The following is a 12,809-nucleotide window of genomic DNA, read 5'->3' as shown; positions in this document are numbered from 1 at the left end:
AGTCCTTTCTGATCCAAAATTCTTTGAGATTCAGATAGGTTAAAAGAAAAAAAAAAAAAAAGCAGTAGTAAGTGGACTTAAGCAATAACCTACACAGAATACAAGAACTTTAATAAAAGATAAGCCAAAACCCTAATGGAATTTTCACTGTTTACAACAATGGGATGAAATCAAAAGCACATTCTATGAACAAGAACAGCACAGACTTACGTAGGCAGGAAAATAACTTTCACTATATGTTGTGATATGCTGATCAATAAAAGGATAGGCATTTTCCAAATGCACAAAACAATATTCTGAGGCAGCCACAGAAGACTACCAACAGTTATACCATAACCTCTTTGCTGTTACATCTTCAGAGACTACAATGGCCAGCATGAAACATATAAAGGAGGGAACACAGGGTGGGAACATATAAAATAATGCATATTGGGAGTGGAAGAATGGAAAGACAGACTTGAATGTAGCACATATTTCCAAGCATTATAAACTGAGGTCTGACTCTAATATATGCAGAGAACCCAAAACAAAAATGGAGTCAATTTCAAGCCAGCAGATCCAAAACAAACAAAAAAACAAAAACCCAAACCCACTGCTGGAGAGTCGGCTCCACACAAGATAAATGTCAGAAGATATTGCAATCTGAGGTAGAGACTTGCCTTCAAAGTCAGCCCTAAAAGAGCAACTTCCTAGAGGTTGGTAAAAGCTGATGATCTCTAAGAGCTCTTCTTCAATCTTGTCTATTTAACAATAAATGCCAGATGGATTTAGATGAGAATGTAGGCAAAAAAAGAAAAAAAAGGGGATAATTGCTTCGAAAAGATAGTATAGCAAAAGTAAAACACACATAAAATAGTATACATTCTGTAAATAGTTTCCACTAAGTAAAATATAAACATTTGTTTCCATCTGCTTGGTTACCCGAAGCAGATGTCTCTCAACATGAGAGACAAAAGGAGACATTAAAACAACATGAAATAAAAAGGAATTCCTCAATATAAGGAATTACTTAACGAGAAATACACAAAATATGCATTCTAGTCACATAAACTGAACGACGATGTTAAAAACACAATTTAGAATATTTCTGAGTGAAGAGAAAAATACTGTAAAAAATTATAGCTCTATATATGTGTATCAGCATCCCCTCAGGAAACAACACATTCAAGTTGGGACAACTGAAGGAGGTTTTATGTACAAAGAAACTATTTATAAAAGTGAGGGGAATCACAAAGAATAGTAAAATAGCCCAAGGTAGCAGAGCTGTTTACTTTCGCTTGGCCCAAAGGTATGACGAGAGGGGTTTGTTATTGAAAGGAACAGGAGGGAATAATGTAGAGAAAGCCATTTACAGTGTAGAGACATCACTAGCCTGAGATGCCCTCATGAGGATGAAGCCAGGGGAATAAGCAAGCACCCTTCTTCCACTCTTCTCCCTTTCTCTATTCTTCTTCAAGGGCTCCTCATTGGTGAAAACAGAGCAAGCGCAACAGGGTATGTGGATCTATATAACCCATGTAAATCAGTATTTCAGGATGAAAAGAAAAGTGGATTAAGAAGAAAAATACATTTGGAGAGGCAAATGGAAGACAGCTAGAATACTGTTCTATATGATAATGAAAAGGAATGAGAACAGAATCTCATTGTAGTTTTGATTTGCATTTCTCTAATGGCTAATGATCGTGAGCATTTTCTCATGTATCTGTTAGCAGCCTGAATGTCTTCTTTAGTGAAGTGTCTGTTCATATCCTTTGCCCATTTTTAATTGGATTGTCTTTCTGTAGTTGAGTTTTTGCAGTACCATGTAGATTTCAGAGATCAGGCACTGACCGGAAATGTCACAGCTAAAAACTTTTTCCCAATCTGTAGGTAGTCTTTTTACTCTTTCGGTGAAGTCTTTGGATTAACATAGGTATTTGATTTTTAGGAGCTCCCAGTTATCTGGTTTTTCTTCTGCATTTTTAGTAACGTTTTGTATACTGCTTATGCCATGTATTATGGCTCCTAACATTGTCTAATATTTTTTTTTTAACATTGTCCCTATTTTTTCTTCCATGATCTTTATCGTTTTAGAATTTATATTTAGGTCTTTGATCCATTTTGAGTTCTTCCTTGCCTTTTATGGTGAATTTTGCCTTAAAGTTTATTTTATCAGAGATTAATACTGCCACTCTTGTTCTTTTTGGTTATTGTTTGCTCGTTATATCTTTTTCCACCCTTTAAGTTTTGGTTTATTTATATCCTTGTTTTTTTTTTTTTCTTTATCTAAGGTATGTCTCTTGCTGGCAGCATAATGATGGATTGTAATTTTTTAATCCATTCTGCCACTGTCTCTTTACTGGTGCATTTAGGCCATTTACATTCAGTGTAAGTATTCATAAGTATGAGTTTAGTCCTGTCATTTTGTAATGCTGCTGTGTATGCACGTGTGGTGTTGACAGTTTCTTCGTTCCACTTAATTTTCTGTGCTGAGTTTTTTTTATTGTGGCTTGTCTCTTCATTTCCTTCATTGTTGTTGGTTTTGTGTGTACTGAGTCTTTAAGAATTTCTTCTTTCATGTTTTGATGAGTAGGTTTGTTAACTTTCTTTGTGGTTACTCCAAAATTTACCTTTATTTTCCTAAGTTTAAAGTGGCAATTTATTTCTTTATATCATCTTGACTTCCTCTCCATATGGAAGTTCTAAACCTATGCCCTTCATTCTTCCTTTATGTTTTGAAGTGGTCATTAGCTACAGATTGACATTTCTGCTTCCCTGTTTTCTTTAAGTTTTACTTTATTTTTTAGAATCCTTTATCTTGGTTGCTATTTGACTGATACTGTCATGTGTTTTAATCTCAGGTTGTCTAGTGTTGTTAGTTTTCTGTCTGAAGGACTCCCTGTAACACTTCTTGTAAAGTTGGTCTGGTTTAACAAATTACGTTAATTTCTGTTTATCTGGAGATGTCCTAATTTCACCATCGTATTTCAGGGATAATTTTGCTGGACATATAATTCTTGCTTGGTAGTTTTTTTCTTTCAAGGTTTTATATATGTCATCTCATCACCTTCTTGCCTGCATGGTTTCTGCCGAGTAATCAGAGCTTAGTCTTTTTGATGCCCCTTTGTAGGTAATCTTTCATTTTTCCCTAGCTGCTTTCAGGATTCTTTGTCTCTGGTTTTGGAAAGTTTGATTATGATATGTCTTGGTGTTCTTCTTTTGGGATCTATACTATATAGGGTTCACTGTGCTTCTTGGACGGTTATCGTCTTTCATGATATTAGGTAAGTTTTCTGTCAGCAAATTTTCAACAATCCTCTCTGTGCTTTTTGTTGATTCCTGCCTTTCTGGGATTCCAATCACATGAAAGTTATTCCCTTGATGGTGTTCCACATAGCTCAGCTTTCAGCTTTTTTTTTTTTGATTGTTCCTTGAACAAATTAGTGTTTTAAGGGATCTGTCTTGTATTCCACCGGTCCTGTCTTCCACTGTTTCAGTTCTATTCCTACGACTTTCCATTGAATACTCTATTTCTGAAATTTTGTTAAGCTTCTGGATTTCTAGTTTATGTTTTTGTACAATTTCCAATTGTCTATTTGTTTTGTCATTTTGTTCTTCTGTTATTTTTCTGAATTCATCTAGCACTTTTTCTATGCTTTCCTTGGTTTTATCTGTGTTTTTCATAGTTTTATCCATGTTGTTTCTGGATTCCTTTGAGAACCCTATATATAAGTCTTTCGAATTCCTTATCAGCAAGCTCCATTACATTTTCTTCCTCAGGGGGGATTTCTGGTTCTTTATTGTGGTCACTTGCTGGGGTCATTTTGCCCTGCTTCTTTAAGTGGTTTGCTATTGTCTGTTGTCTCTGGGACATTAAGGGGTTATTGTACTTACTTTTCAATTGTATAATTGTTTGCTGTGTCCTGTTTTGTTTTGTTTTGATGATTCCTGGTGGACATGGCTGGCATGATGCTCTGGTAGCTGAACTGGCTGTGCTGGAGTACTGCCTACCTGTCTCCGGGTGAGTAGGGTAGCAAGTAGGTGTGAGAGCTTGGGTCTCTGTTTACTGGTCTTGTGGGGCACCTGAGGATGGGTTGGTTGGGCTTTAGTCTCTGTCTGCCTTCAGTCTGGTGGTGCGGGAGCAGGGAGTGGTGCTCTGCTTGCAGGTAAAGCAGCCAGTGTCACAAGTGTGGCGGGTGAGTGAATGCATGGTAGTAACCTCTCATCAGCTGTGGGAGAAGTGTGAATAGTAGAGGGGGGCAGGAGGTGGACATGTGCACAATCATTCTACTTCTGCCTCTTGGGCAGGGGAGGGAGGAAGAACAGTAGGCAGATGTTCACTTAGTCATGCTGCATCTGTCGCTGAGCAGGGAGAAGGAGGAAGGTGTAGCAGAGGGCTGTGCATGTACTTTCTCCATCTCTGCTTCACATTGGGCAGGGGGAAGAAGGAAAGGGCCTCAGGAGGATGTGCACACAGTCCGAGCTCCTCTGCTTCTCTTTGGGCAGGTTAAGGGAGGGAGTCTTGCCTGGCAAATGCATGTACAGTGGTACTGCTTGTGGGGGGGGGGCGGGGTGGGAGGAAGGGGCTACAAGGGGATCTGTGCACATTTGCAGCTGTTCTTCCCCTCACTGGGCAGTTTAATACAGGGAGTCAAAATTGGTGGATGCATGCACAGTGGTGCCACCTCCCCCTCGAGCTGGTAGGGGAGGGAAAGTGGAGTGGCAGAAACGTTCGTATGCAGTCGAGTATCCTCCACCTCTCGCTGGGCAGGGGGGAAAAGGAGAGAGCAGTGGGCAGGCTGTCTCATTACCTTTCCACCACTGCCCCCACTGAGCATTTCTGGGGGGTGTAGGTTTTTTTTTTTTAGGTGGTAGGGGGCACATGTATGGGGGCACACCTAGCCTTGCTTGTCAGGTAGTCAGAGGGGGTAGTGGACAAGGATGGGTGGGGTAGAGGGAAGAAGACAGGCTTGTGTTGTGGTCCCCCAGTCAGGCAAGGAAGTCGGGATATTGGATCCTCTGCTGATCAGGTGGATGGGGAGAGGGGGCAAGCATCCCGCTGGCTAGGTTACGGGGGTGCCAGGGCACCTCGCATCCAAAGCAGACAGTGATTGGTACCTGTCCCCTCTCGAGTATGAAGAGGGAGGCTGTCAGGGGACCAGTTGGGTGAGAGACCTCCTGCTGACACTCCTCGAGTCCAGCACCTTGTGCATACCACTCACCCCTGAAGTCAGGGGCCACCACTCTTGAGTATCTCTGGTTCCAGACCCTGGTTCCCTCCCTGCCTCTGCTTCTTTCCATGTTTATCTATAGAGTTTCTCTGCCCCTTTTGGGAGGTCGTGAAGTTGCTTTGCTCTCTGCACATGAGGTCACTGCTGGCTTCGTCCTAAGATGGCCACATCAGGTCGGGACAGCTGGATGAGCTCCTCCATTTTGTGTTACTCCTCTTTCACTGCTTTCACTTACTTTTTCCTTCCAGTCAGTGTTCAGTTCTTAGACCTTCTTTTTGATGTTCAGACTTCCAGATTGTTATCTGCTTCTGTTTCAGCTGGTTTTTTGAGTCTTTGGTGCGGGGGGGACACCATGGTACACGTGACTAAGCTGCCATCTCAGCTCCACTTCATGTATACCTTAGGGAAATATCTATAAGATCTTTGTCCATTATTTAATTGGGTTGTGTTTTTGTTGCTGAGTTGTAAGTTTTTTGTTTTTTTTTAAAATATATTCTGGATCCTAAACACTTAACAGATACATGACAATACTTGCTATTATGTATCTTTTTTATTGTAGTTATCCTAATGGGTATGAAGTGGTATCTTATTGGGGCTTTTATTTCCATTTCCCTGATGGCTAATGACGTTGAACGTATTTTCATGTGGTTATTGGCCATTTGTATACCTTCTTTGGAGAAAGGCCTATTCAGATTCCTTGATTAGTTTTTGACTGGATTATTTGTCTTTTTATTACTGAGTTGTAAGACTTTTTTATATATGAAATATAAGTCCCTTATCAGATATATGAAAGCCCTAGTGGTTTAGTAGTTAAGCACTAAGGCTAACCAAAAGGTCAGCAGTTTGAATCCACCAGACACTCTTTGGAAACTCTATGGGGCAGTTGTACCCTGTCCTATAGGGTCGCTATGAGTTGGAACTGACTCGACGGCAACGGGTTTGGTTTTGATTTTTGGTATCAGGTATTTGCAAATACTTTCTCCCTTTCTGTGGGTTGCCTTTAACTTTCTTGTTGCTGTTCTTTGAAGCACATTAGTTTTTCATTTTGATGAAGTCTGATTTATCTATTTCTTCTATGGCTGTTACTTTTCTAAAAATCTGTCAAAACAATTTTTCAAAGTAGTTATACCATTTTACATGTCCCCCAGCAATGTATGAGGGTTCTAGTCACTGTACATCCTCACCAACATTTGGTACTGACATTTTTTTAAGTTTATCAATTTTAATAAGTATATAAAGGGGTGTCATTTACATTTGAATTTGCATTTCCCTGTTAACTAATTATATATTAAGCACAATTTTATAGCTTATTTACCATTCACATATCTTTTTTGTAGTGTGTGAAATCTTTTACCCATTTTTCGACTGGTTCATTTGTCTTATTAACAAATTTTAAGAGTTTTTTTTTTTTTATACTCTAGAAGTAAGTCCTTGGATATATTTGTTGCAATTAGTCCCCCTTTCCAGACATGCATTGCCTTTTCATTTTCTTTTTTTAACTTTAGCTTTGGTGAAAACATACTCAGCAGAACATATATCTTCAACAATTTCTACATGTATAATTCAATAACACTGGTCACATTCCTCACTGTGCCACCACTCTCCCTATCTCTACCCATTGTTTCACCACCATTGACTTAACCTCCAAACTTCTTATCTATGCTTTAAAGTTAGTGTTGACAATTTGATCTCATATAAATAATAATTCTTTAAAAGCGCAATGCTCGTGGGAAACATTCTTTACTAATTTAACTAGACAGTTGTTTAAAGATAACTTCAGGGGATAATTTCAGTCCATGGTTTGAAGATTTTCTCAAAGCAACAGATTTGGGGGTTCCTCCAGTCTCAACATGTCCAGTAAGTCTGATGAATCCTGACCAAAAGGGGAAAAATGAGGAACAGAATTGCAAATTCGTATGGAATTCAGACTTACTAGGCCTTTTCACCACTAGGTATAATATTACCCAAAGGTTTTTAGTATAGAGATTAAGAACTTCTCTACTAGTCCTATTTAGATGAATTTTTATAAAGAATGTGTGTTAAATTTTTGTCAACTTTTCCTTCTGCATCTTTTGAAATAATCATATGTTGCTTCTCTTTATTTTGTTAATGTTGAACCAGCCTTGTATTCCCTTTAGGTTACGATGTTATTATCCTTCTTATATATTCTTTAATTACGTTAATATTTTATTTTGTAAAGGATTTTTCCATTTATGTTCATGAGGAACACTGGTCTGTAATTGTCTCTTCAGGTTTTGGTATATCAGATTTTCATATCAGAGGTCTGCTAGCCTCACACATTATGCTGGGGAGTGATCTCTCATCCTCTTTTTTCTGAAAAGTTTGTAAAAGTTTGGTATTATTATTATTATTTAATATTTGATAGAATTCACCACTAAAACTTTCTTAGTTTTCTTTGGAAGAAGATTTTTGATAATACAATTACTTCAATAGGTTTAAGATTTCTGAGATTTTTGTTTCTTATGACAATTTAGTAAGTTGCTCTTTAAAGGAATTCATTTTACTGAGGTTGTTGAATTTGATGGCATTAAGTTGTTCATAAAATTCTCTTATTATTACTTCTTTAGTGTTGTAGTGAAAAACTGTCTTTGATTCCTTACATTGGTGGTTTTTGTCTTTTCTCTTTTTTTAATTGATCAACCTAGGCAGGGGTTTGTCAATGTTTCTTTTTTCAAAGAATCAGCTTTTCGATTTACAATATTCTCTACTGTCTGTTTTTTGTGTTACTGATTTTTAGTCTTATCTTTTTCTTTCCTCTCTCAACTTTGGGTTTGCTTTTTTCCTTTCTTCTTCAGGTGGACCCCTAGGTCACTGATTTCTAGATCTCTCTTATTTTCTAATTAAATGAGTTAAAGCTGTTTCCCTATAAGCACTGCTTTATCTGCCTCCCACAAATTTTGATATCTTGTGTTATTAACTTCAAATATTTTCTAATTTCCCTTTCAGTTTATTTTTGGACTGTGATTCATTTAGGAGTGTGCCATTAAATTTCAAAATATTTGGTACTTTCCTAGCTATCTTATTGTCATTAATTTTTTATTTTAATTCTGTTGTGGACAGGGAACACGCTCTGTGTTATGAATTGAATTATGTCACCCCAAAAATGTGTGTGTCAACTTGATTAGGCCATGATTCCCAGTATTCGGTGGCTGTCCTCCATTCTGTGATTATAATTTTATGTTAAGATGATTTGGGTGGGATTGTAACACCACCCTTACTCAGGTCACCTCCCTGATCCAATGTAAAGGGGGTTTCCCCGGGAAACTCCACCTTTCATCTCTCAAGAGGTGAAAGGAAAAGGAAGGAAACAGAGAGTTGGGGGCCTCATACCACCAAGAAAGCAGCACCAGGAGCAGAGTGCATCCTCTGGGCCTGGGGTCCCTGTGCCTGAGAAGCTTCTCGACGGTGGGAAGATTGAGGATAAAGACCTTCCTCCAGAGCCAACAGAGAGAGAAATCCTTCCTCTGGAGCTAACACCCTGAATTTGGACTCGTAACCTACTTTACTGTGAGAAAATAAACTTTTCTTCATTAAAGCCATCCACTTGTGGTACTTCTGTTATAGCAGCACTAGGTAAGTAAGACATCTGTATAGTTTCATTCCTTTTGTATCTGTCGATTTGTTTTATGGTCAGCATAGATTCTATCTTTATGAATATAACATCTGCACATGAAAAGACTATGCATTCAGCAAATATCCATTAGATCAAGGCAGTTCATGGTGTCATACAAATCTTCTGTCTTTACTGATTCTTTCCAGTTGTTTTATCAGTTAATGACAAAGGGGGTTTTAAAATCTCCTAATATGGTTGTAGAAACATCTATTTCTTTAATCAACTCAATTTTTGCTTCATGTATTTTTAAGCTGTTGTTAGATGTATACACATTTATCTTTCAGATGAAATGTTCCTTTTATCATTATGAAATACACCTTTTTATTCCTGATAATACCTTCTGTTTTCAAAGTTATTTTATGTGACATTAATATATTCATTCCATACATTGATGCTGTTTCCCTGGTATAGCCTTTTCCATTCACTTATTTCAACGTATCTGTGTGACTTTATATCTAAAACATATAGTTTATCCACTCAGATAATCTTCGCCTTTTAAATGGGGCTTTAAGACCTTTAATATTTAACATAATTATTGTTATCATTGGATTTTATTCAACCATTTTATTTTTTGTTTTGTTTGTCCCTTGTGCCTACTGCTGTTGTTCTGCTGCAGCTGTTCCTCCTTTCCTGCCTTTTAAAAAAGAATGTAAATTTGAAAAGTAGTATCTAAAAAGTATCTAAAAGATAAAGAATGCCAAGAAACGCCCTGGGCTACCAGTAAGGAGGGATCCTCCCTTAGAATCCAGTCCCTAATTTGGATTTCTAGCCTCCAGGACTATGAGAAAATAAATTTCTGTTTTTTAAAACAAAAAAAGTAATTTTTTTTTTCTTTTTTTTTGGTATTCTATCAGTATTTCTATTAGCTTTCAGGGCCCTGGTGGCCAAGTGGTTAAGTGCTATTGCTGTTAGCCAAAAAGTCAGCAGTTTGAATCTACCACCCACTCCTTGGAAACCTATGGGGCAGTTCTACTTTGCTCTATAGGGTAGCTACGAGTTGGAATCGACTTGACGGCAACGGGTTCATTTTTTTTTTTATTGGCTTTTGAGCTACACGTCTTTTTTTTATTTTTAGTGGTTGTTCTAAGAATCATAAGACACATCTGTAATCCTTCATATTAGATGCAAATTTTATGTAAAATATCTTAGAAACATATAGGTACCTTTAACCACCTTCCCCTTCCCCACATGCACGCAGACTCCGTACATTATGCTATAGTCTTATATATTTTTACAGTAGCTTTATGTTTTAGTTTTATAGTATTTCTTCTGTATTACATCTGCATACACTGAAAATTCCAAAGGTCAAATGGTAGAATTTTAGCTTTAAACATCCATAGATTTTCTTTCAAGAACTTAAGAAGTTAAAAACAACCACTTATTTTTATTCTGATATTTACCATTTCTGATGCTCTTCATTTGCTTCTGAAGATCCAAGTTTTCTGCTCATACAACTTCCTTTCCACTTGAAGAACTTCCATTAGCACTTCTTGTAGTACAGGTCTGCTGGAGACAAATTTTTCTTAGTTTTCTTTTTGAAAAATTGTCTTAACTTAGCCATCATTCCTGAAGGATCTTTTCATGGAACATGAAATTCTGGGTTAACTTATATATTGTTTCTACTTTAAAAATGATACATTATACTGTCTCCTGGTCTCTATGATTTCTGATGAAAAATCTGCTATGATCTCAATCATCATTTTTTTGTATATAAAGCAATGTTTTTTTCTGGCTGCTTTTAAGATTTTCTCTTTATCTTAGGGTTTCAGATTGTGATGTGTCTAAGTGTGGTTTTCTTAGAATAGCCCTCATGATTTTAAACTGTACCTCAAATTGTCTCACCCCTTGATTTTCTGTCATGCTCAATATATCAGTCCTCTAAGTCTGGCACTCACTTCCTGTCTTCTTTCTTCATTCATAAGGTGTCAATATTGGAATGGTCAAAACTGCTGATTCACAAGGTAATGTTTTACAATTCTACTGAGCCATCAGAGCTCCTTGACAATACCTTAATTCTCTGAAAGGATCATTCCCAATGAAAAACTGCATGAAAGAGAGACATACATTCAGACAGGAAATAATTAGTAGCTATTTTTTTTTATACAGGATACAAAGAACTAACTCCCAGCAGAACTAACTACCTCAAACCCTTTTGAAGTGAATTCAGTGATAATACCTTTTGAATGAGTTCAGAGATAAAAATACCAATTTTAAAAAGAAGAGTATAGACTAGATAATTATATTTAAGGAGTTATTTTACCAATTAAACAAAAAGCACAATTGTCCAGTCCTGCTAAAGTCATCAAAGGCCCGTGCAATCAATGAACATGAACTCACTCTGCTCAGGTATACTCAGAATATCAGAAAAATTAGTAGACATAAAGAGTTCATAATTCCCATATATTTATATCACACCAAGACAAACACTGGAGTTACTTATATTAATGCCATTTAGCCTTTGAGGGCATGTTATATTATTTTTCCCTCTAATGGTCACTTCTCATGGATAGGTTCTAGTCACCTCAATAAGCTCTTTTATAAATTAATCCCGACCATATCATATTGTTTAACTACTCTTAGAATGGTTCTTGGGAGCTGTGTAAGAATATCAGACTTCAGAGTGGCCTGAAAATTCTTTACCCTGTATTCATTCCAGGAACCCTTTGTCTTTTTTTTTTCCCCCATCAGTCTTGTCATTTCATAAATACCTTACTATGTCATTTCCATACTGATACTGTGATCATTAAGGTTATGTATCAACTTGGCTGGGACATGATTCTCAGTAGTTTGGCAGTCGTATGACGTGATTACCTCCATGATGGGATCTGCTGTGAGTAGCCAATCAGTTGAAAGGACGTTTCCTTGGGTCTGTGGCCTGCATTGAATATACAAGTGGACTTTCTGGCAAGGCTCATGGGCTGGATCCTGCAGCTGGCTTCTGTTCATCTGACCTCCAGTTCTTGGGACTTGAGCTAGCAGCTTACCTGCTGTCTTGCCTACCAATCTTGGGATTTGTCAATCTTTGCAGCCTACGAGCAAGAGCCCTGCTGTGTGACCTATCAATCTTGGGTTCACCAGCCCCTCAGGCTACATGAGTCAGGAAAAGCCTCTATCCTGACCTACAGACTTGGGATGTTCCAGCCTCTACAATCATGTGAGCCATTTCCTTGATATAAATCTCTCTGTATATGTATTTAGTCCCTTTACTGGTTTTGCTTCTCTAAAGAACCCAGCCTAATACAGATAAAATCCTAAACTTTTGTATATGATGCAAGAATATTTCTCTAGTGGCAAAAAAATGGTAACAGTAATTTTGCTTAAAAACATAAGACTGTTCATAATCATTCAAAAAATCAGGATTTATAGTACGCACTTCAAAAATGTTAAAGAGGAGCTGGTGTAACAGCAGCAAATATACTTAAAAATTAAAATATAGTTAAAGAATATACTTAGGACATGGGGTTTCCATGGGTTGGAATTAACTCAGTGGCAATTGGTTTTGTTTTTTTAATCACCAAATCCAAACGATCTCAGCTTACATAAATACTCTTCAACAACTGTCATTATTGTTTACTTTGTCCCTCCTATAAATCTCCCTGTCCAAGTGGTAAAGATGAATTGTATAGTTTTCATTAAAATATGATATTAAAAGGAGACAATGCTGCATCCCAACAGCATCCTGGGCTCTTCAGAATCCTCCTGGAAATATGCATCTGATAGCGATATTACCCAGACTGACTGAAGTGTTTTCAAGGGATGTTGTCATTGTTATTGTTGTTAACCGCTATCGAGTTGGCCCTTGAGTCATGGTGGCCCCACGCACAATGGAACAAATGCTACCTTATCCTGTGCCATCCCTATGATCAGCTGTAGGTCAGACTGTTGTGATCCATAGGGTTTTCACTGGCTGATTTTTGGAACTAGATTGCCAGGCCTTTCTCCCTAGTATGTCTTAGTCTGGAAGT

The 12,809-nt window shown here is 37.5% G+C and overlaps 1 protein-coding gene across 4 annotated transcripts in view; it reads right to left on the bottom strand.

Annotated features, from left to right (window-relative positions):
- Positions 1–12,809, bottom strand: part of BAZ2B (bromodomain adjacent to zinc finger domain 2B) — a 463,153-nt gene that overhangs the window by 396,595 nt on the left and 53,749 nt on the right. For all 4 annotated transcript variants that reach the window (XM_064287090.1, XM_023542904.2, XM_064287092.1 and 1 more), the window contains one exon: positions 10,245–10,347. The gene's annotated coding sequence lies outside the window, so the exon portion shown is untranslated. The remainder of the gene's footprint in view (positions 1–10,244; positions 10,348–12,809) is intronic.

This window comes from Loxodonta africana, chromosome 6 (genome assembly GCF_030014295.1).
Source record: "Loxodonta africana isolate mLoxAfr1 chromosome 6, mLoxAfr1.hap2, whole genome shotgun sequence".
NCBI lineage: Eukaryota > Metazoa > Chordata > Mammalia > Proboscidea > Elephantidae > Loxodonta > Loxodonta africana.
Note: the sequence above shows the minus strand (reverse complement) of the source record. Positions and strands in the feature narration are given on the sequence as shown.